Below are 13,550 nucleotides of genomic sequence, written 5' to 3' on the forward strand. Positions count from 1 at the left end.
TTGCGGTGTGGATCATATCTTTTCAGAGAAAATGACAGACATACTTTCCAAATTTCAGGCAAGAACTCTTCATATAAATTGGGAACCAAGGCAACCTTTTGAAATTGTTGAGCTTGCAACAAGAAGGAATCGCATCGTGCTACTTGACATGCTGTGTCTGCACCTTTGTAAAAGTCTGGCTTACAGCAGAATTGCAGACAAGGATTTCCTAAATCATATAGGAAATTAATTTTCTCATGTTAGTAAACAAAATGCTTAGCAGAAAGGGAGATGCCACCATGAATGTTTGAACCCTGGGTCATATAGTTTACTTAGAGTCTCTTCCAAGGTCCATCAGGGTATTGGGTTCAAAGTAAGGCAAAGGTTAGAATCCCAGTGTGGACTAGCAGTGTTTATTTGAGGTTGATGTAAAAACTTTGCTGGGACTTGCACAAGTTGTAAGAAAAGAGTTAGCGTCATTGACATTGTGGTGAAAGCTCAGCAAAAGCAGCCACCTTTGTAGCTGTAAACAGTCAAGGGCAGGGATTGAATGATAAGCATGAGTGAGGAAGCACAGGCTTTTGCAAAGTCTCCGAGGACATTTACAACAAGAGGAGCAAATACTCTACAGAAGTGACAAGAACAGAGCTCAACGACCACGAAGGGACTCAAACCCTCAATCTTCTGATCCGAAGTCAGACGCCTTATCCATTAGGCCACGCGGTCTCATGCCTCTTTATGAAGAAACCATTTTCCACTGGAAACAGCCACCGCATAGGAAAAGACGCTCAAGGAGCACAAAGGATTTCATTTGTTAGAGCAGGCACATGACATTGCTGTCTAAGGTATTGCAGTGATCCAAAATGGCAGTTTGATGAGTGTTTTCAGAAAAAAAAAACATGCCTTGCAGTGTTCATGAAGTCTTCTAGGCTAAGTTTGTGGTTGTCTCTTCTCTGTTAAGTATAGTCATTGTGCCAGCTGCATGGGTACATAGTACACCGCTTGTCAGGATGGCCGAGTGGTCTAAGGCGCCAGACTCAAGAGGCTTCTCTTCCCTTCTCATGGGCCTTCTGGTCTCCGAATGGAGGCGTGGGTTCAAATCCCACTTCTGACAGAGCTTTTTCACTTTGTCCATCATGGCACATTGGTCAGGCCTGCCAAAACAAGCTCTTGGGTCTTTTCATTTACTAGGCTCTTCAAAGGGCCTTCTCAACAGCAACCTCACATGGACTTTTGGAAAATCTCGCAGAAAAGGAACAAGGCCGACTTTTTTCTACAAGCTTTCTAACACACGTTTTACAAACTGACAAATTCCATCCCCTTTGGCACACCTACAGTCATATGGGTTAGCTCATCTTCTCTTCTAGTTCACTTCATCAGGATCAGAAGCTTTGGAGGCAATTTGTTTTGCTAAATCTTAAAAGGTTAGTGTACAGGTAAAGTGACAAATATGTAAGGAGACCGAACTCAGGAGATAGTTTTTGGCAATAACTTACAGGTCTTCCCTGTATGTTCTGACCTTTGGTGAAAGAGGTGGGGTTATTCCCTCTTCTGACAAGACTCATTTGTTGAAATTTCAACGGACCCTTCCTTGAAAAGAGTTCAGGTTGCAAGAAAACCAATTGCAGTGTTCCATTTGCGGTGTGGATCATATCTTTTCAGAGGAAATGACAGACATACTTTCCAAATATCAGGCAAGAACTCTTCATATAAATTGGGAACCGAGGCAACCTTTTGAAATTGTTGAGCTTGCAACAAGAAGGAATCGCATCGTGCCACTTGACATGCTGTGTCTGCACCTTTGTAAAAGTCTGGCTTACAGCAGAATTGCAGACAAGGATTTCCTAAATCATATAGGAAATTAATTTTCTCCTGTTAGTAAACAAAATGCTTAGCAGAAAGGGAGATGCTACCATGAATGTTTGAACCCTGGGTCATATAGTTTACTTAGAGTCTCTTCCCAGGTCCATCAGGGTATTGGGTTCAAAGTAAGGCAAAGGTTAGAATCCCAGTGTGGACTAGCAGTGTTTATTTGAGGTTGATGTAAAAACTTTGCTGGGACTTGCACAAGTTGTAAGAAAAGAGTTAGCGTCATTGACATTGTGGTGAAAGCTCAGCAAAAGCAGCCACCTTTGTAGCTGTAAACAGTCAAGGGCAGGGATTGAATGATAAGCATGAGTGAGGAAGCACAGGCTTTTGCAAAGTCTCCGAGGACATTTACAACAAGAGGAGCAAATACTCTACAGAAGTGACAAGAACAGAACTCAACGACCACGAAGGGACTCAAACCCTCTATCTTCTGATCCGAAGTCAGACGCCTTATCCATTAGGCCACGCGGTCTCATGCCTCTTTATGAAGAAACCATTTTCCACTGGAAACAGCCACCGCATAGGAAAAGACGCTCAAGGAGCACAAAGGATTTCATTTGTTAGAGCAGGCACATGACATTGCTGTCTAAGGTATTGCAGTGATCCAAAATGGCAGTTTGATGAGTGTTTTCAGAGAAAAAAACATGCCTTGCAGTGTTCATGAAGTCTTCTAGGTTAAGTTTGTGGTTGTCTCTTCTCTGTTAAGTATAGTCATTGTGCCAGCTGCATGGGTACATAGTACACCGCTTTTCAGGATGGCCGAGTGGTCTAAGGCGCCAGACTCAAGAGGCTTCTCTTCCCTTCTCATGGGTCTTCTGGTCTCCGATTGGAGGCGTTGGTTCAAATCCCACTTCTGACAGAGCTTTTTCACTTTGTCCATCATGGCACATTGGTCAGGCCTGCCAAAACAAGCTCTTGGGTCTTTTCATTTACTAGGCTCTTCAAAGGGCCTTCTCAACAGCAACCTCACATGGACTTTTGTTAAAATCTCGCAGAAAAGGAACAAGGCCGACTTTTTTCTACAAGCTTTCTAACACACGTTTTACAAACTGACAAATTCCATCCCCTTTGGCACACCTACAGTCATATGGGTTAGCTCATCTTCTCTTCTAGTTCACTTCATCAGGATCAGAAGCTTTGGAGGCAATTTGTTTTGCTAAATCTTAAAAGGTTAGTGTACAGGTAAAGTGACAAATATGTAAGGAGACCGAACTCAGGAGATAGGTTTTGGCAATAACTTACAGGTCTTCCCTGTATGTTCTGACCTTTGGTGAAAGAGGTGGGGTTATTCCCTCTTCTGACAAGACTCATTTGTTGAAATTTCAACGGACCCTTCCTTGAAAAGAGTTCAGGTTGCAAGAAAACCAATTGCAGTGTTCCATTTGCGGTGTGGATCATATCTTTTCAGAGAAAATGACAGACATACTTTCCAAATTTCAGGCAAGAACTCTTCATATAAATTGGGAACCGAGGCAACCTTTTGAAATTGTTGAGCTTGCAACAAGAAGGAATCGCATCGTGCTACTTGACATGCTGTGTCTGCACCTTTGTAAAAGTCTGGCTTACAGCAGAATTGCAGACAAGGATTTCCTAAATCATATAGGAAATTAATTTTCTCATGTTAGTAAACAAAATGCTTAGCAGAAAGGGAGATGCCACCATGAATGTTTGAACCCTGGGTCATATAGTTTACTTAGAGTCTCTTCCAAGGTCCATCAGGGTATTGGGTTCAAAGTAAGGCAAAGGTTAGAATCCCAGTGTGGACTAGCAGTGTTTATTTGAGGTTGATGTAAAAACTTTGCTGGGACTTGCACAAGTTGTAAGAAAAGAGTTAGCGTCATTGACATTGTGGTGAAAGCTCAGCAAAAGCAGCCACCTTTGTAGCTGTAAACAGTCAAGGGCAGGGATTGAATGATAAGCATGAGTGAGGAAGCACAGGCTTTTGCAAAGTCTCCGAGGACATTTACAACAAGAGGAGCAAATACTCTACAGAAGTGACAAGAACAGAGCTCAACGACCACGAAGGGACTCGAACCCTCAATCTTCTGATCCGAAGTCAGACGCCTTATCCATTAGGCCACGCGGTCTCATGCCTCTTTATGAAGAAACCATTTTCCACTGGAAACAGCCACCGCAAAGGAAAAGACGCTCAAGGAGCACAAAGGATTTCATTTGTTAGAGCAGGCACATGACATTGCTGTCTAAGGTATTGCAGTGATCCAAAATGGCAGTTTGATGAGTGTTTTCAGAAAAAAAAAACATGCCTTGCAGTGTTCATGAAGTCTTCTAGGCTAAGTTTGTGGTTGTCTCTTCTCTGTTAAGTATAGTCATTGTGCCAGCTGCATGGGTACATAGTACACCGCTTGTCAGGATGGCCGAGTGGTCTAAGGCGCCAGACTCAAGAGGCTTCTCTTCCCTTCTCATGGGCCTTCTGGTTTCCGAATGGAGGCGTGGGTTCAAATCCCACTTCTGACAGAGCTTTTTCACTTTGTCCATCATGGCACATTGGTCAGGCCTGCCAAAACAAGCTCTTGGGTCTTTTCATTTACTAGGCTCTTCAAAGGGCCTTCTCAACAGCAACCTCACATGGACTTTTGGAAAATCTCGCAGAAAAGGAACAAGGCCGACTTTTTTCTACAAGCTTTCTAACACACGTTTTACAAACTGACAAATTCCATCCCCTTTGGCACACCTACAGTCATATGGGTTAGCTCATCTTCTCTTCTAGTTCACTTCATCAGGATCAGAAGCTTTGGAGGCAATTTGTTTTGCTAAATCTTAAAAGGTTAGTGTACAGGTAAAGTGACAAATATGTAAGGAGACCGAACTCAGGAGATAGTTTTTGGCAATAACTTACAGGTCTTCCCTGTATGTTCTGACCTTTGGTGAAAGAGGTGGGGTTATTCCCTCTTCTGACAAGACTCATTTGTTGAAATTTCAACGGACCCTTCCTTGAAAAGAGTTCAGGTTGCAAGAAAACCAATTGCAGTGTTCCATTTGCGGTGTGGATCATATCTTTTCAGAGGAAATGACAGACATACTTTCCAAATATCAGGCAAGAACTCTTCATATAGATTGGGAACCGAGGCAACCTTTTGAAATTGTTGAGCTTGCAACAAGAAGGAATCGCATCGTGCCACTTGACATGCTGTGTCTGCACCTTTGTAAAAGTCTGGCTTACAGCAGAATTGCAGACAAGGATTTCCTAAATCATATAGGAAATTAATTTTCTCCTGTTAGTAAACAAAATGCTTAGCAGAAAGGGAGATGCTACCATGAATGTTTGAACCCTGGGTCATATAGTTTACTTAGAGTCTCTTCCCAGGTCCATCAGGGTATTGGGTTCAAAGTAAGGCAAAGGTTAGAATCCCAGTGTGGACTAGCAGTGTTTATTTGAGGTTGATGTAAAAACTTTGCTGGGACTTGCACAAGTTGTAAGAAAAGAGTTAGCGTCATTGACATTGTGGTGAAAGCTCAGCAAAAGCAGCCACCTTTGTAGCTGTAAACAGTCAAGGGCAGGGATTGAATGATAAGCATGAGTGAGGAAGCACAGGCTTTTGCAAAGTCTCCGAGGACATTTACAACAAGAGGAGCAAATACTCTACAGAAGTGACAAGAACAGAACTCAACGACCACGAAGGGACTCAAACCCTCTATCTTCTGATCCGAAGTCAGACGCCTTATCCATTAGGCCACGCGGTCTCATGCCTCTTTATGAAGAAACCATTTTCCACTGGAAACAGCCACCGCATAGGAAAGGACGCTCAAGGAGCACAAAGGATTTCATTTGTTAGAGCAGGCACATGACATTGCTGTCTAAGGTATTGCAGTGATCCAAAATGGCAGTTTGATGAGTGTTTTCAGAGAAAAAAACATGCCTTGCAGTGTTCATGAAGTCTTCTAGGTTAAGTTTGTGGTTGTCTCTTCTCTGTTAAGTATAGTCATTGTGCCAGCTGCATGGGTACATAGTACACCGCTTTTCAGGATGGCCGAGTGGTCTAAGGCGCCAGACTCAAGAGGCTTCTCTTCCCTTCTCATGGGTCTTCTGGTCTCCGATTGGAGGCGTGGGTTCAAATCCCACTTCTGACAGAGCTTTTTCACTTTGTCCATCATGGCACATTGGTCAGGCCTGCCAAAACAAGCTCTTGGGTCTTTTCATTTACTAGGCTCTTCAAAGGGCCTTCTCAACAGCAACCTCACATGGACTTTTGTTAAAATCTCGCAGAAAAGGAACAAGGCCGACTTTTTTCTACAAGCTTTCTAACACACGTTTTACAAACTGACAAATTCCATCCCCTTTGGCACACCTACAGTCATATGGGTTAGCTCATCTTCTCTTCTAGTTCACTTCATCAGGATCAGAAGCTTTGGAGGCAATTTGTTTTGCTAAATCTTAAAAGGTTAGTGTACTGGTAAAGTGACAAATATGTAAGGAGACCGAACTCAGGAGATAGGTTTTGGCAATAACTTACAGGTCTTCCCTGTATGTTCTGACCTTTGGTGAAAGAGGTGGGGTTATTCCCTCTTCTGACAAGACTCATTTGTTGAAATTTCAACGGACCCTTCCTTGAAAAGAGTTCAGGTTGCAAGAAAACCAATTGCAGTGTTCCATTTGCGGTGTGGATCATATCTTTTCAGAGGAAATGACAGACATACTTTCCAAATTTCAGGCAAGAACTCTTCATATAAATTGGGAACCGAGGCAACCTTTTGAAATTGTTGAGCTTGCAACAAGAAGGAATCGCATCGTGCCACTTGACATGCTGTGTCTGCACCTTTGTAAAAGTCTGGCTTACAGCAGAATTGCAGACAAGGATTTCCTAAATCATATAGGAAATTAATTTTCTCATCTTAGTAAACAAAATGCTTAGCAGAAAGGGAGTTGCCACCATGAATGTTTGAACCCTGGGTCATATAGTTTACTTAGAGTCTCTTCCAAGGTCCATGAGGGTATTGGGTTCAAAGTAAGGCAAAGGTTAGAATCCCAGTGTGGACTAGCAGTGTTTATTTGAGGTTGATGTAAAAACTTTGCTGGGACTTGCACAAGTTGTAAGAAAAGAGTTAGCGTCATTGACATTGTGGTGAAAGCTCAGCAAAAGCAGCCACCTTTGTAGCTGTAAACAGTCAAGGGCAGGGATTGAATGATAAGCATGAGTGAGGAAGCACAGGCTTTTGCAAAGTCTCCGAGGACATTTACAACAAGAGGAGCAAATACTCTACAGAAGTGACAAGAACAGAGCTCAACGACCACGAAGGGACTCGAACCCTCAATCTTCTGATCCGAAGTCAGACGCCTTATCCATTAGGCCACGCGGTCTCATGCCTCTTTATGAAGAAACCATTTTCCACTGGAAACAGCCACCGCATAGGAAAAGACGCTCAAGGAGCACAAAGGATTTCATTTGTTAGAGCAGGCACATGACATTGCTGTCTAAGGTATTGCAGTGATCCAAAATGGCAGTTTGATGAGTGTTTTCAGAAAAAAAAACATGCCTTGCAGTGTTCATGAAGTCTTCTAGGCTAAGTTTGTGGTTGTCTCTTCTCTGTTAAGTATAGTCATTGTGCCAGCTGCATGGGTACAAAGTACACCGCTTGTCAGGATGGCCGAGTGGTCTAAGGCGCCAGACTCAAGAGGCTTCTCTTCCCTTCTCATGGGCCTTCTGGTCTCTGAATGGAGGCGTGGGTTCAAATCCCACTTCTGACAGAGCTTTTTCACTTTGTCCATCATGGCACATTGGTCAGGCCTGCCAAAACAAGCTCTTGGGTCTTTTCATTTACTAGGCTCTTCAAAGGGCCTTCTCAACAGCAACCTCACATGGACTTTTGGAAAATCTCGCAGAAAAGGAACAAGGCCGACTTTTTTCTACAAGCTTTCTAACACACGTTTTACAAACTGACAAATTCCATCCCCTTTGGCACACCTACAGTCATATGGGTTAGCTCATCTTCTCTTCTAGTTCACTTCATCAGGATCAGAAGCTTTGGAGGCAATTTGTTTTGCTAAATCTTAAAAGGTTAGTGTACAGGTAAAGTGACAAATATGTAAGGAGACCGAACTCAGGAGATAGGTTTTGGCAATAACTTACAGGTCTTCCCTGTATGTTCTGACCTTTGGTGAAAGAGGTGGGGTTATTCCCTCTTCTGACAAGACTCATTTGTTGTAATTTCAACGGACCCTTCCTTGAAAAGAGTTCAGGTTGCAAGAAAACCAATTGCAGTGTTCCATTTGCGGTGTGGATCATATCTTTTCAGAGGAAATGACAGACATACTTTCCAAATTTCAGGCAAGAACTCTTCATATAAATTGGGAACCGAGGCAACCTTTTGAAATTGTTGAGCTTGCAACAAGAAGGAATCGCATCGTGCCACTTGACATGCTGTGTCTGCACCTTTGTAAAAGTCTGGCTTACAGCAGAATTGCAGACAAGGATTTCCTAAATCATATAGGAAATTAATTTTCTCATGTTAGTAAACAAAATGCTTAGCAGAAAGGGAGATGCCACCATGAATGTTTGAACCCTGGGTCATATAGTTTACTTAGAGTCTCTTCCAAGGTCCATCAGGGTATTGGGTTCAAAGTAAGGCAAAGGTTAGAATCCCAGTGTGGACTAGCAGTGTTTATTTGAGGTTGATGTAAAAACTTTGCTGGGACTTGCACAAGTTGTAAGAAAAGAGTTAGCGTCATTGACATTGTGGTGAAAGCTCAGCAAAAGCAGCCACCTTTGTAGCTGTAAACAGTCAAGGGCAGGGATTGAATGATAAGCATGAGTGAGGAAGCACAGGCTTTTGCAAAGTCTCCGAGGACATTTACAACAAGAGGAGCAAATACTCTACAGAAGTGACAAGAACAGAGCTCAACGACCACGAAGGGACTCGAACCCTCAATCTTCTGATCCGAAGTCAGACGCCTTATCCATTAGGCCACGCGGTCTCATGCCTCTTTATGAAGAAACCATTTTCCACTGGAAACAGCCACCGCATAGGAAAAGACGCTCAAGGAGCACAAAGGATTTCATTTGTTAGAGCAGGCACATGACATTGCTGTCTAAGGTATTGCAGTGATCCAAAATGGCAGTTTGATGAGTGTTTTCAGAAAAAAAAAACATGCCTTGCAGTGTTCATGAAGTCTTCTAGGCTAAGTTTGTGGTTGTCTCTTCTCTGTTAAGTATAGTCATTGTGCCAGCTGCATGGGTACATAGTACACCGCTTGTCAGGATGGCCGAGTGGTCTAAGGCGCCAGACTCAAAAGGCTTCTCTTCCCTTCTCATGGGCCTTCTGGTCTCCGAATGGAGGTGTGGGTTCAAATCCCACTTCTGACAGAGCTTTTTCACTTTGTCCATCATGGCACATTGGTCAGGCCTGCCAAAACAAGCTCTTGGGTCTTTTCATTTACTAGGCTCTTCAAAGGGCCTTCTCAACAGCAACCTCACATGGACTTTTGGAAAATCTCGCAGAAAAGGAACAAGGCCGACTTTTTTCTACAAGCTTTCTAACACACGTTTTACAAACTGACAAATTCCATCCCCTTTGGCACACCTACAGTCATATGGGTTAGCTCATCTTCTCTTCTAGTTCACTTCATCAGGATCAGAAGCTTTGGAGGCAATTTGTTTTGCTAAATCTTAAAAGGTTAGTGTACAGGTAAAGTGACAAATATGTAAGGAGACCGAACTCAGGAGATAGGTTTTGGCAATAACTTACAGGTCTTCCCTGTATGTTCTGACCTTTGGTGAAAGAGGTGGGGTTATTCCCTCTTCTGACAAGACTCATTTGTTGTAATTTCAACGGACCCTTCCTTGAAAAGAGTTCAGGTTGCAAGAAAACCAATTGCAGTGTTCCATTTGCGGTGTGGATCATATCTTTTCAGAGGAAATGACAGACATACTTTCCAAATTTCAGGCAAGAACTCTTCATATAAATTGGGAACCGAGGCAACCTTTTGAAATTGTTGAGCTTGCAACAAGAAGGAATCGCATCGTGCCACTTGACATGCTGTGTCTGCACCTTTGTAAAAGTCTGGCTTACAGCAGAATTGCAGACAAGGATTTCCTAAATCATATAGGAAATTAATTTTCTCATGTTAGTAAACAAAATGCTTAGCAGAAAGGGAGATGCCACCATGAATGTTTGAACCCTGGGTCATATAGTTTACTTAGAGTCTCTTCCAAGGTCCATCAGGGTATTGGGTTCAAAGTAAGGCAAAGGTTAGAATCCCAGTGTGGACTAGCAGTGTTTATTTGAGGTTGATGTAAAAACTTTGCTGGGACTTGCACAAGTTGTAAGAAAAGAGTTAGCGTCATTGACATTGTGGTGAAAGCTCAGCAAAAGCAGCCACCTTTGTAGCTGTAAACAGTCAAGGGCAGGGATTGAATGATAAGCATGAGTGAGGAAGCACAGGCTTTTGCAAAGTCTCCGAGGACATTTACAACAAGAGGAGCAAATACTCTACAGAAGTGACAAGAACAGAGCTCAACAACCACGAAGGGACTCGAACCCTCAATCTTCTGATCCGAAGTCAGACACCTTATCCATTAGGCCACGCGGTCTCATGCCTCTTTATGAAGAAACCATTTTCCACTGGAAACAGCCACCGCATAGGAAAAGACGCTCAAGGAGCACAAAGGATTTCATTTGTTAGAGCAGGCACATGACATTGCTGTCTAAGGTATTGCAGTGATCCAAAATGGCAGTTTGATGAGTGTTTTCAGAAAAAAAAAACATGCCTTGCAGTGTTCATGAAGTCTTCTAGGCTAAGTTTGTGGTTGTCTCTTCTCTGTTAAGTATAGTCATTGTGCCAGCTGCATGGGTACATAGTACACCGCTTGTCAGGATGGCCGAGTGGTCTAAGGCGCCAGACTCAAAAGGCTTCTCTTCCCTTCTCATGGGCCTTCTGGTCTCCGAATGGAGGTGTGGGTTCAAATCCCACTTCTGACAGAGCTTTTTCACTTTGTCCATCATGGCACATTGGTCAGGCCTGCCAAAACAAGCTCTTGGGTCTTTTCATTTACTAGGCTCTTCAAAGGGCCTTCTCAACAGCAACCTCACATGGACTTTTGGAAAATCTCGCAGAAAAGGAACAAGGCCGACTTTTTTCTACAAGCTTTCTAACACACGTTTTACAAACTGACAAATTCCATCCCCTTTGGCACACCTACAGTCATATGGGTTAGCTCATCTTCTCTTCTAGTTCACTTCATCAGGATCAGAAGCTTTGGAGGCAATTTGTTTTGCTAAATCTTAAAAGGTTAGTGTACAGGTAAAGTGACAAATATGTAAGGAGACCGAACTCAGGAGATAGGTTTTGGCAATAACTTACAGGTCTTCCCTGTATGTTCTGACCTTTGGTGAAAGAGGTGGGGTTATTCCCTCTTCTGACAAGACTCATTTGTTGTAATTTCAACGGACCCTTCCTTGAAAAGAGTTCAGGTTGCAAGAAAACCAATTGCAGTGTTCCATTTGCGGTGTGGATCATATCTTTTCAGAGGAAATGACAGACATACTTTCCAAATTTCAGGCAAGAACTCTTCATATAAATTGGGAACCGAGGCAACCTTTTGAAATTGTTGAGCTTGCAACAAGAAGGAATCGCATCGTGCCACTTGACATGCTGTGTCTGCACCTTTGTAAAAGTCTGGCTTACAGCAGAATTGCAGACAAGGATTTCCTAAATCATATAGGAAATTAATTTTCTCATGTTAGTAAACAAAATGCTTAGCAGAAAGGGAGATGCCACCATGAATGTTTGAACCCTGGGTCATATAGTTTACTTAGAGTTTCTTCCAAGGTCCATCAGGGTATTGGGTTCAAAGTAAGGCAAAGGTTAGAATCCCAGTGTGGACTAGCAGTGTTTATTTGAGGTTGATGTAAAAACTTTGCTGGGACTTGCACAAGTTGTAAGAAAAGAGTTAGCGTCATTGACATTGTGGTGAAAGCTCAGCAAAAGCAGCCACCTTTGTAGCTGTAAACAGTCAAGGGCAGGGATTGAATGATAAGCATGAGTGAGGAAGCACAGGCTTTTGCAAAGTCTCCGAGGACATTTACAACAAGAGGAGCAAATACTCTACAGAAGTGACAAGAACAGAACTCAACGACCACGAAGGGACTCGAACCCTCAATCTTCTGATCCGAAGTCAGACGCCTTATCCATTAGGCCACGCGGTCTCATGCCTCTTTATGAAGAAACCATTTTCCACTGGAAACAGCCACCGCATAGGAAAAGACGCTCAAGGAGCACAAAGGATTTCATTTGTTAGAGCAGGCACATGACATTGCTGTCTAAGGTATTGCAGTGATCCAAAATGGCAGTTTGATGAGTGTTTTCAGAAAAAAAAAACATGCCTTGCAGTGTTCATGAAGTCTTCTAGGCTAAGTTTGTGGTTGTCTCTTCTCTGTTAAGTATAGTCATTGTGCCAGCTGCATGGGTACATAGTACACCGCTTGTCAGGATGGCCGAGTGGTCTAAGGCGCCAGACTCAAGAGGCTTCTCTTCCCTTCTCATGGGCCTTCTGGTCTCCGAATGGAGGTGTGGGTTCAAATCCCACTTCTGACAGAGCTTTTTCACTTTGTCCATCATGGCACATTGGTCAGGCCTGCCAAAACAAGCTCTTGGGTCTTTTCATTTACTAGGCTCTTCAAAGGGCCTTCTCAACAGCAACCTCACATGGACTTTTGGAAAATCTCGCAGAAAAGGAACAAGGCCGACTTTTTTCTACAAGCTTTCTAACACACGTTTTACAAACTGACAAATTCCATCCCCTTTGGCACACCTACAGTCATATGGGTTAGCTCATCTTCTCTTCTAGTTCACTTCATCAGGATCAGAAGCTTTGGAGGCAATTTGTTTTGCTAAATCTTAAAAGGTTAGTGTACAGGTAAAGTGACAAATATGTAAGGAGACCGAACTCAGGAGATAGGTTTTGGCAATAACTTACAGGTCTTCCCTGTATGTTCTGACCTTTGGTGAAAGAGGTGGGGTTATTCCCTCTTCTGACAAGACTCATTTGTTGTAATTTCAACGGACCCTTCCTTGAAAAGAGTTCAGGTTGCAAGAAAACCAATTGCAGTGTTCCATTTGCGGTGTGGATCATATCTTTTCAGAGGAAATGACAGACATACTTTCCAAATTTCAGGCAAGAACTCTTCATATAAATTGGGAACCGAGGCAACCTTTTGAAATTGTTGAGCTTGCAACAAGAAGGAATCGCATCGTGCCACTTGACATGCTGTGTCTGCACCTTTGTAAAAGTCTGGCTTACAGCAGAATTGCAGACAAGGATTTCCTAAATCATATAGGAAATTAATTTTCTCATGTTAGTAAACAAAATGCTTAGCAGAAAGGGAGATGCCACCATGAATGTTTGAACCCTGGGTCATATAGTTTACTTAGAGTTTCTTCCAAGGTCCATCAGGGTATTGGGTTCAAAGTAAGGCAAAGGTTAGAATCCCAGTGTGGACTAGCAGTGTTTATTTGAGGTTGATGTAAAAACTTTGCTGGGACTTGCACAAGTTGTAAGAAAAGAGTTAGCGTCATTGACATTGTGGTGAAAGCTCAGCAAAAGCAGCCACCTTTGTAGCTGTAAACAGTCAAGGGCAGGGATTGAATGATAAGCATGAGTGAGGAAGCACAGGCTTTTGCAAAGTCTCCGAGGACATTTACAACAAGAGGAGCAAATACTCTACAGAAGTGACAAGAACAGAACTCA

The 13,550-nt window shown here is 42.9% G+C and overlaps 16 non-coding genes across 16 annotated transcripts; 8 read left to right on the forward strand and 8 right to left on the reverse strand.

Annotated features, from left to right (window-relative positions):
- Positions 1–632: 632 nt before the first annotated feature.
- TRNAR-UCG (transfer RNA arginine (anticodon UCG)) lies at positions 633–705 on the reverse strand. Its single transcript has one exon. It is a non-coding gene; the product is annotated as a tRNA-Arg (tRNA).
- A 278-nt stretch (positions 706–983) lies between these two features.
- Positions 984–1,093, forward strand: TRNAL-CAA (transfer RNA leucine (anticodon CAA)). The gene is made up of 2 exons: positions 984–1,021; positions 1,048–1,093. It is a non-coding gene; the product is annotated as a tRNA-Leu (tRNA).
- Positions 1,094–2,247: 1,154 nt separating this feature from the next.
- On the reverse strand, positions 2,248–2,320 carry TRNAR-UCG (transfer RNA arginine (anticodon UCG)). Its single transcript has one exon. It is a non-coding gene; the product is annotated as a tRNA-Arg (tRNA).
- A 277-nt stretch (positions 2,321–2,597) lies between these two features.
- Positions 2,598–2,707, forward strand: TRNAL-CAA (transfer RNA leucine (anticodon CAA)). The gene is made up of 2 exons: positions 2,598–2,635; positions 2,662–2,707. It is a non-coding gene; the product is annotated as a tRNA-Leu (tRNA).
- Positions 2,708–3,862: 1,155 nt separating this feature from the next.
- On the reverse strand, positions 3,863–3,935 carry TRNAR-UCG (transfer RNA arginine (anticodon UCG)). Its single transcript has one exon. It is a non-coding gene; the product is annotated as a tRNA-Arg (tRNA).
- Positions 3,936–4,213: 278 nt separating this feature from the next.
- Positions 4,214–4,323, forward strand: TRNAL-CAA (transfer RNA leucine (anticodon CAA)). Its single transcript has 2 exons — positions 4,214–4,251; positions 4,278–4,323. It is a non-coding gene; the product is annotated as a tRNA-Leu (tRNA).
- A 1,154-nt stretch (positions 4,324–5,477) lies between these two features.
- TRNAR-UCG (transfer RNA arginine (anticodon UCG)) lies at positions 5,478–5,550 on the reverse strand. The gene has a single exon. It is a non-coding gene; the product is annotated as a tRNA-Arg (tRNA).
- A 277-nt stretch (positions 5,551–5,827) lies between these two features.
- On the forward strand, positions 5,828–5,937 carry TRNAL-CAA (transfer RNA leucine (anticodon CAA)). The gene is made up of 2 exons: positions 5,828–5,865; positions 5,892–5,937. It is a non-coding gene; the product is annotated as a tRNA-Leu (tRNA).
- Positions 5,938–7,092: 1,155 nt separating this feature from the next.
- On the reverse strand, positions 7,093–7,165 carry TRNAR-UCG (transfer RNA arginine (anticodon UCG)). Its single transcript has one exon. It is a non-coding gene; the product is annotated as a tRNA-Arg (tRNA).
- A 277-nt stretch (positions 7,166–7,442) lies between these two features.
- TRNAL-CAA (transfer RNA leucine (anticodon CAA)) lies at positions 7,443–7,552 on the forward strand. The gene is made up of 2 exons: positions 7,443–7,480; positions 7,507–7,552. It is a non-coding gene; the product is annotated as a tRNA-Leu (tRNA).
- A 1,154-nt stretch (positions 7,553–8,706) lies between these two features.
- Positions 8,707–8,779, reverse strand: TRNAR-UCG (transfer RNA arginine (anticodon UCG)). Its single transcript has one exon. It is a non-coding gene; the product is annotated as a tRNA-Arg (tRNA).
- A 278-nt stretch (positions 8,780–9,057) lies between these two features.
- TRNAL-CAA (transfer RNA leucine (anticodon CAA)) lies at positions 9,058–9,167 on the forward strand. The gene is made up of 2 exons: positions 9,058–9,095; positions 9,122–9,167. It is a non-coding gene; the product is annotated as a tRNA-Leu (tRNA).
- A 1,154-nt stretch (positions 9,168–10,321) lies between these two features.
- On the reverse strand, positions 10,322–10,394 carry TRNAR-UCG (transfer RNA arginine (anticodon UCG)). The gene has a single exon. It is a non-coding gene; the product is annotated as a tRNA-Arg (tRNA).
- Positions 10,395–10,672: 278 nt separating this feature from the next.
- TRNAL-CAA (transfer RNA leucine (anticodon CAA)) lies at positions 10,673–10,782 on the forward strand. Its single transcript has 2 exons — positions 10,673–10,710; positions 10,737–10,782. It is a non-coding gene; the product is annotated as a tRNA-Leu (tRNA).
- A 1,154-nt stretch (positions 10,783–11,936) lies between these two features.
- On the reverse strand, positions 11,937–12,009 carry TRNAR-UCG (transfer RNA arginine (anticodon UCG)). Its single transcript has one exon. It is a non-coding gene; the product is annotated as a tRNA-Arg (tRNA).
- A 278-nt stretch (positions 12,010–12,287) lies between these two features.
- Positions 12,288–12,397, forward strand: TRNAL-CAA (transfer RNA leucine (anticodon CAA)). Its single transcript has 2 exons — positions 12,288–12,325; positions 12,352–12,397. It is a non-coding gene; the product is annotated as a tRNA-Leu (tRNA).
- Positions 12,398–13,550: the final 1,153 nt, after the last annotated feature.

This window comes from Hyperolius riggenbachi, chromosome 8, assembly GCF_040937935.1.
Source record: "Hyperolius riggenbachi isolate aHypRig1 chromosome 8, aHypRig1.pri, whole genome shotgun sequence".
In the NCBI taxonomy this organism is placed as follows: domain Eukaryota; kingdom Metazoa; phylum Chordata; class Amphibia; order Anura; family Hyperoliidae; genus Hyperolius; species Hyperolius riggenbachi.